General features: G+C 34.7%; 1 protein-coding gene and 1 long non-coding RNA gene across 2 annotated transcripts in view; one reads left to right on the top strand and one right to left on the bottom strand.

Annotated features, from left to right (window-relative positions):
- Window positions 1–16,217, top strand: part of SLC4A10 (solute carrier family 4 member 10) — a 284,739-nt gene that overhangs the window by 341 nt on the left and 268,181 nt on the right. The window lies entirely within an intron of this gene.
- Window positions 536–14,227, bottom strand: LOC144304724 (uncharacterized). Its single transcript, XR_013371702.1, has 3 exons — window positions 13,986–14,227; window positions 1,090–1,247; window positions 536–766 (listed from the first exon to the last, which is right to left on the bottom strand). It is a non-coding gene; the product is annotated as an uncharacterized LOC144304724 (long non-coding RNA).

Genomic DNA, 16,217 nt, shown 5'->3' with positions numbered 1-16,217 from the left:
CCTGTCAGGCAAGCGGTCGCCGGCTAGGGTGATCGCACTTGGGGTGGTGGATGGCTCCCTCGGCATATGGACAGGGGTCTCCTCCCATCTCGGGTGACTGAAATGCATAACGCAAAGCACATGATTTTCCCCCCCTCTTCTCAATATGGATGCACTACGGTGATGAAATGTCTCATGTTTGCTGCTGTTGGAGGAGATGGCTGGGTTTTAGCAGCAGGGGCAGCTGTGTGTCTCTCGTCCTGCTTGTTTCTGCCTCTGTGTTTCTCAGGCTGTTCAGTGGAGGCTGAAGACCCTGCAAAGAAACCCCCTCCCCCACTTTTTAAAAATCATATTCCATTCATGCTAAATTTTCTCCCTATGCCTCATCCCCCTGGCAGTGAGGTAAGGGAATCTGCTGCTGTTGCAGCTCTAGAGATTTAGTCTGCAGAAACCAGGGGAAAGGAGAACAGGAGGATTGTGTGTGTGTGTGTGTGTGTGTGTGTGTTTTCTGTCAGTCTCTCTTAAAAGGAAATGTGTCATAGTTCACATATAAAGGAGGTGTGCATCTTGGGGGGACCAGCAGACAATTCAGCTTTGAATATATGAGAGGCTCCTGAGTTGTCATTTAGAAAAAGCCTGTTTATTTCTGGGTCTTCAGACACCTCCCTCGATCTAATTCTTGGGTAAGTAGTTGGTTTGCTTATCCTCTCCACAATCTCTCTGGCTGGCTCACAGACTTTGTAGCTCTTCAGGCAACATCTTTCTCAGCCGGGAGCAGCTGATGTTGCTGTGTTCAAGGAAAAAAAGAAAACAACAACAACAACAACAGTATTTTCTTGACGCAACAGAGATGCCAAATGCAAGCTTTCAGCCATCTATCAGCACTATCACAGCTCAGAGCAGCAGACATCTCCTCCCTGCACCAAATCAGAAAGAGGGGCTGTTCTCAGCTGTCTGTTACTCAGGTTGGTGACCCACCTTGCAGGCTAGGGACTGGCAGCAAGCTGTCCATTTCCAAGTCCATTCCTAGGCTTTGAACACATCTTTACATCAAATGATACCTCAGGGGGAGTGGGCAAATGCTGGGCCACTGTATTTTTAGGGCCTTACCTCTCCTGCTGGGCTCAAAATCTGCAAAAGATGCCAGTTTGCATCCCGGAATTGGCTGTGGCTACTGAGCATGCTCAGTTCTCCTCAGGACGCTAGATTTGGGCCGGGAGGGAGCAGGAGGATGGGAAGGATGCAGGCATCACCACCAGGAATGGAGCCTAAATGAAGAGCAGGGGCAGTGAGGGGGAAAAAAGAAGAAGCATATCAATTAGTCTGTCTGCTTAAAAGTAGAGACATTCCTTTAGGGATCAAAGTAGATTTGTTTTGTAAAAATGAGAGTAAAAGATTTATCTATCTTCCCAAACTTGAATAGATACATAAATTAGGATCCTGTGGGTATTCAGAATGAAGGATGGAAAGCATATCAGAGAATCATCCTTCTTTGAATAAAAGGAAGGGACTATGCATAGGAATTGATGGATGGAGATTCAGAAAAGGTTAAGATATAGGGAAAAAAACGTTTCCTTTTTTTGAGAGGAAAGGGGTTTGGAAGTTGTCCTAGAAAAGCAGGCTGAAGTCAGTTTGATGTGGCATATGAGCTGTCACTTGTAGGTAACACTTAAAGGGCTTGGGATGAAATGAGGATCAACTGGAGACATTTAGAAGGGGACAACATTATTGGGCTAGAGGGGTAATCAGAGTGTAGCTTAAGAGAATAGAGAAAATACAAATTTGACCAGAAAAGGAGATTAATAATCAATCTGGTGGAAATTTTTGAAGAGTCAAAGATTGCATTTTATGTGTATAATGGCTTGTACAGAATAGTTACAAAGTTGCATAGTTTAATGACAAAAAAAAAAAAAAGAGATCATGCCAGCAGTTCATTATATGAAAAATAAACTTGAGAGACTAGAAAGGATGCTGAATTACTGGCCTAATTTTATACTTATATAGTATTTTCAGCTTCTCCAATTGCTTTTATACATTTTTTTTTTTAGTTTTTAAAACAATCATGTTAAGTAAAACAGGTTTTATTAATTTAAATTTTAAAAATGAGAACTTGAGGCACAGGGAACTGGAATAACATGTCTAGGGTCACATAGTATTGAAGCCAGGACTAGAATATAGGTCTCCTGAAACTAGTTCAGAAAAAAAAAGCACTATTTTTTTTTTTTACATTACATTATTAATCAGGCTTATCATAATCAGATCCTGGACTGGAGTTTTTATACTTGGAAGAGAAAGGAAGAAATGGCTTTGGATTCTGTTTTAGAAAATTAATCAGATGACTTTGCAAATAATTATGTAAGAGGCAATATGGCATAGTATTTAAAAACATAGTCTAGTAGGTCCTAGCACTGCTATTTATTTATCTCAGGGAAGTGGTAAGCTTTACTTTCTTCAACTGAAAAATGGGAAGGGAATGGTACATATCTCTTGGGTTTTGTAAGGGCTGAATCAAATAACCTGTGTGAAGTATCTGTCATTTAGTAAGTTCTGAATAAAAGTTAGCTGCTAATAGGGAGGAAAGGGAGAAAAAGATTCCTTTTAAGTCTCCCAGGTTTGCCTTCATTTATTGTGTATAAAGTACATTTTAAGGGTGTGAGTGAAGGAAGAGGTCCTGACATATTTCCTTTTTTCTCAGTCCTCCCCAGGGAGCTTTAAAGATAATTTTCTTTTGTTAAGCAGGGCATCTTTGCATTTTAGAGGTTCTTGTCACTCTTAAGGGTTAGGATATTCAGTTCTTCTAGGCCCAGAATGCAGTCTGGCTTTGATAGCACCTGTTTTGTCGGAAGCTATGGATCAAGCTGTGATAGAAGATTCTTTCATTTATTAAAAGCCTGTTGTTGGCCAAACATATTCTTGAGGCTGGGAATATAGCAATGAACAAGATGAACAAAAACCCTGCCCACATGGGGCTCACAATCTAGCTAGTCTAGAGCTAGAGCTTAATTTAACTTTTTGAGAGAATCTACTGTTTTCTCCTCAAATATTTAATCACTGTTATAAGCTGTTTGACACAGGTAGATACAGAGACTATATGTAATACTAATGATAGTGGTACCACTTTAGTAAAGATAGAACCAATCTTTTGAAAGTATGAAGGCAGGAATTTAGGATATTGCATAGGACTTCATATATTTCACTTTCGGTGTTGAGTTGGCTTCTAGTAGTAACCTGACAATCTTTAAATTACTAGCATGGAAGAGACTCCTAAGAGAATATTTTTACAACAAATGTTTTTATCTCATGCCATTTATTTTGGATGATATTGTAGTGGTTCCATGTTGGACCCCTTCTGAAATTCCGATGTCCTAAAAGGAATTTATTTTAAATTTAACTTGCTTATAAAACTGTCCTGAGGTATGGAACTGAAGATCACTTTTTAAAGGTAATTTGCTGGTATATAGTAGATGGGGGAATATAGCACCTTTTAAAATGTGAATTCTGGATTTCCAAATGGCCCAGTTTATTGCTTTGTGAAAAAAAGTTATGAAAAACCTCTATATTATTAAATTAGGGAAAGAGAAATGGGACTAAAATGTCCAAGTAACAAAAATAATACCTAGGTTGGCTACATAATATTAATATTTTTATTTTACGTGAATTGTAATTTAGATTATAATACTAATTTAAAGAAAACATACTCTCATGCTAATACATAGAGAGCAAGATGCAGTATAAGAAATCAATTCTCATTTTCCCCCTTGTAACTTGAATTATCACTCTACAATGGTGAGTGACTATAAAATTAAATATATGTACAGGATGTCAAAGCTGCTAATGAGTGGTAGGGTCTAAAGCCTACAAGTATTAAGTTTATGACAGTATTGAGGTCAGATGAGGAAGTGAGGTAGTTTTTGATGGAGAATTAGAAAATATCTGGAAAAAGGTCTGGACAAAGGTCTGGAACTCACATAGAGTCAGTGAGCATGGCCAAAAAAATAATCACAACTCTAAGGCATTTCTTTAGAGTCTTCAGAAGTCTAAACTGGACGTGGACTATAGCACCTAGAGCGATGCTTCAGGTGAATGGGGAAATGTGGATGCCACTCTCAACACTTCTGTGTAGAGAAATCCAGCCTTCCTTTCTCATACCCAGGGTACATGACATTTGATCATTTGACTTTCTATGAAGATACCACTTTCAATCTGTATGGTAATATTAGTTAAGTTTTATTTATTTTTAGATAAAATAAATGTAAGTTAAAATTCTAATATATGTCCTACTTAAAAGAGTTGTTTCAGATACTCCTTGGGGGTATGTTGTTTATATTTAGAATAAGGCAATAACCAGTATTTAATGCATCTATTTGATGGAACCATAAATGTTTTAGTCGGAAAAGGACTATAGAGTTCAATTGCATATTTTGGACTAATTCCTTAACTCACACGAGGTGAAACTGGACGCCAGAGAGAAGAGAAGATGTATTTAAGGGCATTCTGCTTATACTAGTTAATGTCAGAGCATGGCCTAGAGTCCAAGTCTCTTGATACTTTCCACCTTTGTATAGTCCCTCTTGTAGCATAGAGTAAATATCTGAGTGCCAGATTAAAATCATGATGGTAATTAGACAATCTTTATGATTTGTCTAATAGATATTGCTCAGTACTAATAGATACTGCTCAGGTTCACATTAAGCACAGACATCTCTAGTGTTCATGATAATCCTGAAAGGTTGCTAATGTTATCCAGCCTTACAGATAAGAAACTGAGCCTGAGAAAATTGAGTAAGTTACCCAGGTTCACATAGCTAATAAATACTGAGTTAGGATTTGAGAATATTGTATCTAATTAAAAAGCAACTCTTTTCTTTTTAATCAGAGTCAATTAAAAAAAGGAAGACCATTATAAAATGGGCTTTCTCATCTACATCTTCAAAAGCAAAAGCGCTATGATATAGGACGTTATAAAATGTAAGGCACTGCAGGCCACATTGCATGATTCCATTTATATGAAAAGTTCAGAAGAGGCAAATCCTTAGAGACTAAAGTAGATTAGCGGTTGCCAGGGTCTGGGACAAAATTGGAGAGTGATTGTTAACATCTACTGGTTTCTTTTTTGAGTGATGGAAATATTTTGGAGTTACATAGTAGTGATGTTTGTATAAACACTGAATAATACTAAATTGTATCTTGCAAAATGTTGAATTTTACTTAAAAAAATTGCAAAGAAGATAAGTTATTGTTTAATCATTATCACTAACAGAGAAAAAGTTGAGGATCTAAGCAATTCTTTTTTTTTTTTTGTAAAGATTTTATTTATTTATTCATGAGAGACACAGAGAGAGGCAGAGACATAGCCAGAGGGAGAAGAAGGCTCCCTGTAGGGAGCCTGATGCAGGACTTGATCCCAGGACCCTGGGATCATGCCCTGAGCCAAAGGCAGGCGCTCAACCGCTGAGCCACTTATACTCTTATATAAGTCATATTTATATAAATCAAGAAGAGGGAGGGACGCTTGGGTGACTCAGTGGTTGAGTGCCTGCCTTTGGCTCAGGCATGATCAATCCCGGGTTCCCGGGTTCGAGTCTCACATCCGGCTCCCTGCATGGAGCCTACTTCTCCCTCTGCCTGTGTCTCTGCCTCTCTCTGTGTCTCTCATGAATAAATAAATAAAATCTTAAAAAAAATCAAGAAGAGGGCAAATGGAATATTCATGAAAATTTACAACACCCCGCCACATATATACATATATACACACCCTAGATAGTCTCTAATATAAAATTATTCTTTTTGTCAAGACAATGCTGAGGTTGGTCAAGGTTTCCGTAAACTATTTGCAGACCTAGGGGTCTTTTGGAATTTATCTTCAAAGATGAGTTAAGAGAGTAGATAGCATATCCTAAGTACAAGAGAGGAAGAGAACTATCTAACTTGGGTCAAATTGTTATTTTCTTCTTCAAATCATTTTTCTGAACTTTCTCATAATACACTTTAAAATTTAACATAAAAAATTCAAAACAACTAAGTTTCTAGAAAAATACTTTTTTTCCCCATTATACCTTACTTTGTGTTATCAACACTTAAGGTCATTGTTGGTTTAGCCTCATATAGTTATTATGTTACTATAGTTTATAATAAGTCAAACTCCAAAGAAAACATCTATTCATTATCAATCATTTTATAGTGATTTTCAAAGTATGTTTCTTCTTAGATCTTATGATGCTTAAGGAGATTTTTTTACATATCATAATATATACATACATGTAATTTATATATCATAAATGCTCCCATTCTAAGTGCACAATTCAGTGATTGTCAGTAAATTCACAGAGCTGACCAACCATCACTGCAATCCATTTTAGAACATCTTATCATCCCCCAAAGCTTCTTCTAGCCCATGTGTAGTTAACATCCACTTCTGACCCTATTCAATAATTAATCTACATTTTGCTGATTTGCTTTTTGCCTTTGTAGATTTGGCTTCTCTGGACATTTAATATAAGTGGAATTGCAGTAGGCAGTCTTTTGCATCTGGCTGTCTTCACTGAAGTGAACCATTGTTGACATTCATTCATGTTGTAGCGTGTATCAGAAGTTTGTTCCTTTTTATTACTGGGGAGTATTACATTGTATGGATGAGAGACATTTTGCTTATTGAGAGTTTGGTCATTTGTATAGTTTGTAACTTTTGGCTATTATAAATGATGATGCTATAAATTTTCATGCTGTGTGTCTCCGTGTAGACATATATTTACATTTCTCTTGGGTGGAGTCCTATGAGTGGAATTATTGGATCATATAATGAGTTTATTTATAATGTTCAAAGAAATTGTGAGACTCTTTTTCAGTGAGGTTGTGCCTTTTTATATGTACCAGCTGTACCATAATATAAGGGTTTTGGCTTCTCCACATTTTTGCCAACACTTGATATTGTCTCTCTTTTTTGACTAGTCATTCTAATGAGTGCGAAGTGATATGCTGTTGTGATTTGATTTGCATTTTCATAATGACTAATTGTCTTAGTCCATTTTGGTTACTATAACAAAATCGATAGACTGGGTGGTTTATTAAAAACAAAAATGTATTTTGCACAGTTCTGGAGGCTATGAAGTCCAAGATCAAGGAACAGCAGATTTAGTATCTGATGAGAGCCTATTCCTGGTTTATATAGATGGCCATCTTTCAGCTATGTTCTCACATGGCACAGGGGGAGGGGAGCTCTCTGGGGCCTCTTTTATTAAAGACCTAATCATCTCCCAAAGGCCCTACCTTATAATACCAAGGCTTTGAGGGTTAGGTTCCCTCAAATATATATTCCCAAAATATACAAATTTTGGGGAAACAGAAACACTCAGTCTATAGCACTAATGGTGTTGAATATCTTTTTATGTGCTTGTTAGCCATTTGTAGATCTTCTTTGATGAAATGTCTATTAAAATATTTTGTTCATTTTCAAATTGGTTATTTGTTGTCTTCTTGACTTATAAGAGTTTTCTTTTATATATATGTATTGGATACAACTTCCTTGTCAGAAATATGATTTGCAAATATTCTCTCACTGTCTGGTCTTGTCTTAACCTTTTTTTTTTTTTTTAAGATTTTATTTATTCATGAGACACACAGAGAGAGAGAGAGAGAGAGAGAGAGAGAGAGAGAGAGAGAGAGGCAGGACACAGGGAGAGGGAGAAGCGGGCTCCATGCAGGGAGCCTGACATGGGACTCGATCCAGAAACTCAAGGACCACACCCTGGGCCGAAGTCAGGCGCTAAACCGCTGAGCCACCCAGGGATGCCCTTGTCTTAACTTTCTTAATGGTGACTTTTAGAATACAAAAGTTTTTAATTTTGACAAAGTGCAATTTATGTTTTTTCTTTTATTGATTTTGGTTTTGGTATTGAATCTAAGAACTCTGCCTAAACCACGCTTACAAAGATTTTTTTATTGTATGTTTTTTCCTAGGTGTTTTATAGTTTCTGTTCATACATGTAGTTCAACGATCCATTTTGAATTAATTTTTGTGTATGGTGTGAGATTAGAATCTAAATTCTTTGAGTGTAGATAGCTAATTGCCCAAGCACCTTTTGTGGAAAAGGCCACCTTTTCCATTGTGTTTTCTTGGCAGCTTTGTTGAAAGTAACTATCAGTAGAAGGTTATTTTTTCTGGGCTCTGAGTTCTATTCTGTTTATCCATGTGCATTTCCTTACCCGAATACCCCATTGTCTTGATTATTGAAGTTTTATAGTAAAATGTTCATCTTTGCTCTTATTTTTCTAAATTGTTTGGCAATTTTAGGTCCTTTGCATTTCCATATGAATTTTAGGATCTATTTATGGATTTCTATAAAAACCTTGCAAAGATTTTGATAGAGATTATTTTAAACTTACAGATCAACTTGGGGAGAATTGCCATCTTGGCAATATTGAGTCTTCCTAAACATATATATGGACTGTCTCTCTATGTATTTACATCTTAAATAATTTCTTATGGCAATGTTTTGTAGTTTTATTTTTTTTAGTGAGGACTTCTATGTACTATATCTCCTATGTACTATATCAAGGATGACACAAAAAATTCTGGATACCATTTACATACAAGTCCCTATGTTAAGCGTAGGCCATTTCCAAATAGTTCAGGACTCCAGAAGTCTTCTAAGAGGATGGAAATAGAGATTAAACTACGGGATTGAGTGGGATAGAGTGAGAATGTATTATAGCCAAGGACTTGGTATGGTTTTGACTTAGTGATAAAGTTGATATATCAGTATCAAGACTTGATCATTCATCATGAAAATTATGCACAAGGATCTCATAAACAAGTTTTTTTTTTTAAGAAGAATTTTCTCATTGCATATTGAATGTGTTAGGTTGCTGGAGTGCCTCCAACACTTATTTGTACCTATGCTTCTTCTTGCTTATTCTGAGAAACCAAGATTTTAGAGAAAGTGATTGCTTCCTAATGACTTTTTTTTGTTAATGTGGCTTTGATATCAAAGATGATAACATAGTCTTATCCAGGCACATTCCAGAAAGCAAGTGCCATAGAAAGTAGTTAGGTATATAACAACTACCAGATGGAGTCAAAACATAGCTCTGCTGCTGAAGCACATTTCATTATTGTTAGATTCATTCTGTTCCTTACGTTAGTACAGAGGTGATTTTCTGTTGGTATTTAAGCTGCTCTTGGAATAAGCCTATCCAAACTCTTTGGATTTGTGCAGAAACAAGATTGTGTTTAAAAATGGAAAAACATGTAAACATCAAGACATAGACTTAATATATAATATAATTTGTTATTTAAGTGCGTATCATGTACTTCTTGTTTTATTAATGAATAATGTTATGATATAAATGCCTTCCAAAAAATCTGATATTATATAATATTACAGAGCACTTCCAGAAGATATATTTTTTTTCTCTTAAATGAAGGGATTGTTATTGAAACTTTAAACTCAAGAAACACCTGCATGAGAATCATCTGGAGGGCTCATTAAAAATGTAAGTTCTGGGCCTTAGTCATTGAAGCCTTGAATATCAAGGAGGTGGTCCCAATAAACAAGAAATATAAAAATGCTCTAGGTTATTCTTATGTGCACTGAAGTTTGAGAATATTTACTTTAAAAAATTAGCTGAAAACTTATAGTTTGTCTGAATTATCTTAGCTGTGGGAATGCTAGAAGACCAAATCTTGCAAAAAAAATAAAGAGAACTATTTTTTACAAATCATAATGGATTACAAAATCCTTGCTACTCATTTTGCTCATTTGGCATTTGTTACATATTAGTATCACTTTGCAATTTATATGTGTATATAAAATTACCTTTACTCATATATAAATACACATACATATAAATGTTTTCTTAGAGTGCTAGATTCCTTTTTTTAAAAGATTTTATTTATTTATTCATGAGAGACACAGAGAGAGAGAGAAAGAGAGGGAGAGACACAGACAGAGGAGAAGCAGGCTCCATGCAGGAAGCCTGATGTAGGACTTGATCCCAGGACTCCAGGATCACATCCTGGGCTGCAGGCAGGCGCCAAACCTCTGAGCCATCCAGGGATCCCCAGAGTGCTAGATTCTTAAAAGTGGAATCAATTTCACATAATTTTGTGCTGCTCTCTAAGACAGCCAAGTGCATACAAATCCTTCTTAAACATATAGTGGATAATATACTAAGCAGCAACACTAGTAGGCATCAGTTGTCAAGAGCTTAAACTTTGGAGTCAGACAGTTCCAACTGTTTCAATTAAGTATGTATGCCAGCTTTGGCAAATTTCCCAGCTGTTCAAAGCCTCACTTTTCTTACCTATAAAATAGGAATGATAACAATAATAATATCTACCTCACAGGCTCATGAGAATCAATAAATTATGTACATAATTATGTATGTATGTACATAATATGTATACACATTCAATTGTGTACATATTATGTATATACATAAAGTGTGTAATTATTATACATATTTACATATGAGTTATACTGTTCGGAGTAATTACTCAAAAATGGTAGCTATCATTGTTATGAGTATTGGAATAATATTCTCCTTTGATTGCAAATAATTGCACCAAAGATTTTTATACCCAATATGCATAGCTAATTCAATAATGAATTATTTATTTAATATTGCTTATTTAATACCTTAATATATCCATTTGACAGTAATATTATACAAGCCAATAATATAATCTGGTAAACTTAATAAAATACATTTTTCCTAATTCTAAAATTAATACTTATTTTTTAGAGTAGGTAAGAAAACATAGAAAAGTAAATATAAAAGAAAGCATTAATTTTGTTTTTTTTTAGCTTTTTATTTTGAGATAAATTTTGCACTTACACAATAATTGCAAAAATAGTACAAAGTGTTCCCATGTACTTTTCATTCACTTTGCCATAATATTAACATCTTACATAATTGTAGTTAATAAGCAAAAGGAGATGAACATAATTAGTACAATTCTACTAAATAAACCACAGTATTTATTAGAGTGTCAAAGGACTCTTGTCATTTTTTCTGTTCCAGGATCCCATTTTGTGTGTTAGATATCATGTCTATTTAATCATCTCCAATTTGTGAATCATTCAGTATTTCTCTATTTTTCATAACTTTGGCAACTCTTGAAGGGTACAGGGCTATTTTTTTTGGTAGATTATCTCTCCATTTATGTTTGTGAGGTTCTCATAATGAGATTGGGGTTATGCATTTATTGCCAAGAATACCACTAAAGAGATGTTTCCTTCTCAGTGAGTTATAGCAGGAGATAGATGATGTCTTTTTGGGGATGTTAACCTTGATTACTGAGGTGTCTGATGGGTTTTCTACTGTAAAATTAATAATCTCCCCTTTGTAATAATGGATATCTTGGGGGAGATACTTGAAGACTATGGCAAATGTCCTGTTATTCCTCAGCCTTTTGTCCACAAATTTTAGCATTCTTCATTGACTATTTCCTGCTTTTACTTATTTATTACTGTGGTATTTGCATATTGGTGATTTTCTGTTTCATTCATTCTGCATGCAGAAAGTCGGATTTTTCTGTAGGAACGAGCTGTCACTTATTCTCCATTTATTCATTCAATTGCTTATTTCAGTATGGACTCAGAGAGATTTATTTTATTCTGTGGGCCATCTCAATTCCAATTTTGTTGCTGAAAAGTTTTCATCTTTGGACATTAGGAGCTCCTTCAACTGGCTCTTATCCTTTCAGCATGCTTTCATTCTTTTTTGAGCACTTCCTTAGTGTCTGGCATTAAGATTTTCCAGGGTCCTCTTTTATTTTTTCTGCCTCAGCCCTGGAATGGGTCATTTCTTCAAGGAGCTACTAGGCCAATTTTTAAGGCTATGTATAAATATTGCCAAAATTCCTTCCAGAAAGATTATATAACCAGTTTTTATTTGCACTAGAAACCTCACAGGTATTTTTAAAATGTTGACAATTGGCAACATTTTGCTAACACTTTCTTCTGTATTCCATTTCCAACTTTAGGTAGTGTTTCTATATGAAGTTTTTTTTTTTTTTTTTAAATCACAGTTCAGAAGAACGTTGAACTATTTGGAAAATTCTTCAATTTGTTCCTTTATTCAGATTATTACTGAAATGCTGCTTATAGTCACTAGCTTATCTTTTTTTATACAGGACTCCTTTGTACAGTGAAGATATGAAACTCTAACCCCTTTATTGTAGATCCATACTAGATACCATTTTGGCCATGAAAATTTTGGGTCATCTTTGAATGAAATCATACCCCTACTTCTTCAAAACCACAGATATTCTTTAAAATAAAAAAAAATAGACTGAAGTTCAGAAAGGTCTAATTCATAAGGTGTTTCAGTGTCTTATTCTTTTTCTCAGCCTTACTGATTATTAGTTTATGATAGGCAGTCAGGTTTTATTTGTTGCATTAGGATGATTCTCTTGTACAGAACTTTCATCTTTATCACTCATTAAGAAGAGACTGTTATTCTTATTTGAACCATCCAGGACCTTTCATGTCACCAAAACCATGTTGAAGAATTACCTGAGGACCCTGATAGATGACAAACCTGACAAAAGTAAAAATTTTAGGCCTTCCTATATGTTGTTACTTAAATAAAACATGATAATTTGGACTGTGCTAATAACTCTCTTATTTAATAATTCTTTTTATGTTTATGTGGCTTGAAAAATATAATTAGTTTTTAAGAACTGAGATTAGGGTTAATTTACTTTAAATCAAATAATTCGGTAAATAGTTCTACAACAGTAATTGTTTTACATTTATCTTGGCATTGTAAGCTAGTACTTTCTATTTAGTCTTTAACATAAATATCCATTATAAATGGTTATCATAAGAGCTAAACAACAACAAATCTTGAGCTTAAAATCAAGCTATCTCATAGCTTGATATTAGAAACTGTTTAGATACTAGTGCCAATCTAATGAAAGGAACTGGAATTTACAGTACAGACCATTTCTGTAATATAATATTTTGTCAAATCTTTATGAGGACAAGAATGCAGAATGATGAATTTAATATCAACTTTGTCCATTTAAAAGATCAGTGAAGCTTTCTCATAATTCAGGAAATTCTAAAAAAAAAAAAAAAAAACAAAACAAAATTCAGGAAATTCTATCTATGGTGCGTCCATTTATTTATTTATTTAAAAAAGATTTTATTTATTTATTCATGAGAGACACAGAGAGAGATCGGAGATAGGCAGAGGGAGAAGCAGGCTCCCACAGGACCCTGGGATCACGACCTGAGCCAAAGACAGATGCTCAACCACTAAGCCACCCAGGTGCCCTGGTATATCCATTTAAAACATGCTGGGTCAACCTTGAACCCAGCTTTAAAAAAGATGAACCTTTCATAGAATTGCTTCAAGTAGCTTATAATTTCACTTATTTTCTTTTATGATTTAAAAATATTATTCCACTTCTTTTTACATACTTTAAATTCATTATATATTTTAGACTAGGACTCCTGGATTATATGGCTTTCTTATCTAAACAGATTTCTCCCAGGATCTTTAGAAATGGTTGGATGATCCGATTAAAAAAGGGCTTATATCTTTGATTCCGTAGGACAGTGATGTATCTCGGGGAAAGGATCTAGTTAGCTCCGTAGCTCTCTTGATTTCAAGTAGGTCAAATATTTTGGAATGAATTCTACCATCTAACTTTCAAGTTACATCAAAACTTTTGACATTAGAATCAATTTTTCTTGGAAAAATATACTTTCCTGGTGTTTATTTTGGTTCAGAAAATATCTTGAAATGGGAATGAAAAGGCTTCAAAAGTTTATTGAATCGCAGATTGTTCTATAAGACAATAGTCTGGTGATTATGTTTCAATACTTCATAAACACATATTTACATTTATCTCAAAAAGTACCTGCATATTTAGAAAACAAGAAGCAAGGGTGCTTCACAAAATGCAATTGAACTTTAATGCAAACATTAATACATGAATGGTTCATATATTTTAATGCATCTAAAATTTTAATTGATTCACATACGTTACTTACCTTTTGGCAGCCTTCCTATTAGATAAGAATGAAGAAGGAAAACAAGTAGCTTTTCTGCCTTTGAAGAAATGCAGCAAGGATTCCACTTACATAGGAAGGTATAGTAAAATATGCCAATCATGGGCTTAAGAAACATTTTGCCCTGTTTTGATAATAATGTTTTTCTGTAAACGATCCATGAAAAAGGGAGAATAAGATGAGCACAAATAAATAAGACTCAAAGATAATTCAGATTATCTTATGACATCAATAGTTTCAGTATTCTGTGGCCTTTTATGAGATAATTAGTCAGGTGTGGTCACAAGAGGAGAAAGGAGAAGCAGAGGAAAACAAAAATTTCCATCCTTAGCGACCATTCTTCAATGACAAAATAAACACACAAACTAAACAACATAAAATTTATACATTAAAGATTTGGGGAACTTTTCAGAACACAATTTGAAACGACAGTGAGGTTACAATAAGATAAAAACAGATGGATCTTAATCTGTCTAACATTTCACAGTAAGTGATTAGGCAGGAGAGTTAGAGACCATTTGATTTTTAGAAGTAATAATTGAATACTCAGAAACAATTGAGGAGGACATAATACTGAGTGAAATAAGCCAGACATGGAAAGACAAATACTGCATGATCTCATTTATATGTGGAATCTAAGATAGTCAAATACATAGAAGCAGAGAGTAGAAGAGTAGTTGCTAGGGGATGTGGAGAAGAGGGCATAGGGAGGTGTGGGCCAAAGGTAGGAAGTTTTAGTTATGCAAAAATAACACAGGAGAGGCTCCAAAAAGCCATGTTATACTAACAAGTCTCTGAAGAGGGACTTGCTCTATGCCATGGCAGGGTCAAGGGGAAGTGATAGCTTTTGATGAGATGGTAGAAGACAGAAGCAAGGAAAAGTTCAGGCCAGAGCCATTATATGGAAAGGCAAGGCAAGGCAAAGCAGGTAAACAGTTTAGAATTGCCTAGTTTAAATAATGGTGGTGGGTGTTGGGCTATCAATGTCTCTGGTTGTCTGGTACCTGGCCCTGGGATAATTTAGGGCAGGAGAACTATTGGTTTGGTTGTGTGAGTTAGATGAGGAGAAAGTTGGTGGTATAGATTTGGGATTAGTTGGTTTGTATATGAAAAATATATTTTGTAGGCAAGTTGTTAGTTATCTTTGGGATTTAGCTAGCCCTGAAAGGGGTAATCTCTCCCTGAGACTGTAAGGCTCCAAATGCCAGATCATTAATAATATCGAAAATAGGAAAATGTAGTTACCACACGTAGTCCTGTGATTAATGGATGCCAAATAGACAAAAATAGGATCTACAAAAACACAGAACAAATGGATATCCTGTATTACTCTATAAATTCTCTTTTAAAAGGAAATGGAAAAAGAGTACCTGTCAGGTTAGGTATGGCCATCCCACTTTATCTACATCCACGTATAGGAAGAAATTTGGCAATTCCCAGGAACTTTTTCTTGCTTAGTTTTATATGCTTCAATGAAACTATGGGCTTTGATGGAAATTTTATTAAAAATTGCAGATGTACTATTTTTTATAACACACAACCTCTCGTGATAATATTTGCCTGTAGCTAACATATATGTATAAACAAAACTTAATAAAGAGAATATGTATATGGAAGACAACTTTTAATTCTGATTAGCCTCCCTCTGATTTTTCTCCTCAGCCTTTCACAAGTAGATTAGTGATTATTTTATGTTGCTTTGACTTTCTAATTACGTATTCCTTTGTGATAAGCCACTGCAGTGGTTTTATATTATATGAATAAAGATACAAGAGTTCACCTTTGATTATTTTGGATAAAGCTTGCACAAGAAAACATTGTATTGTTTGGACTTGGTTATGTTTTCAAGAAGTTAAGATTTTAGAAAATGTAATATTCCCAAAGAATTTAGTTTTGGCTGAACATTCAAATTGAAAACCAAGTAAGAGAATTTTACATAAATCTGAGAGCCAGTCAAAATAAAGAGCAATGGACATTTATCAAATGCAGAGAATGTGTTTGGAAACTATAAAAATCTTATTCGTTTTTGTTCACCTGAATTATATAGAATATTCCCTTTAATATTAGGAAGCATTTACCTTTGGGAGAGGGAGAGGAAATAGCCCAAGGAAAAGGTGATAATACAATTCAATAGAGATAACTTCTATTAATGTACATGACTATTTTATGAATTGAATTAAGCTTTTAAAAAAGTTCAACAGAAGCTTAATAGTT

This window comes from Canis aureus, chromosome 34 (genome assembly GCF_053574225.1).
Source record: "Canis aureus isolate CA01 chromosome 34, VMU_Caureus_v.1.0, whole genome shotgun sequence".
Classification (NCBI taxonomy): domain Eukaryota; kingdom Metazoa; phylum Chordata; class Mammalia; order Carnivora; family Canidae; genus Canis; species Canis aureus.
The sequence above is the reverse complement of the archived record's forward strand: the minus strand, read 5'-3'. Positions and strand labels throughout refer to the sequence as shown.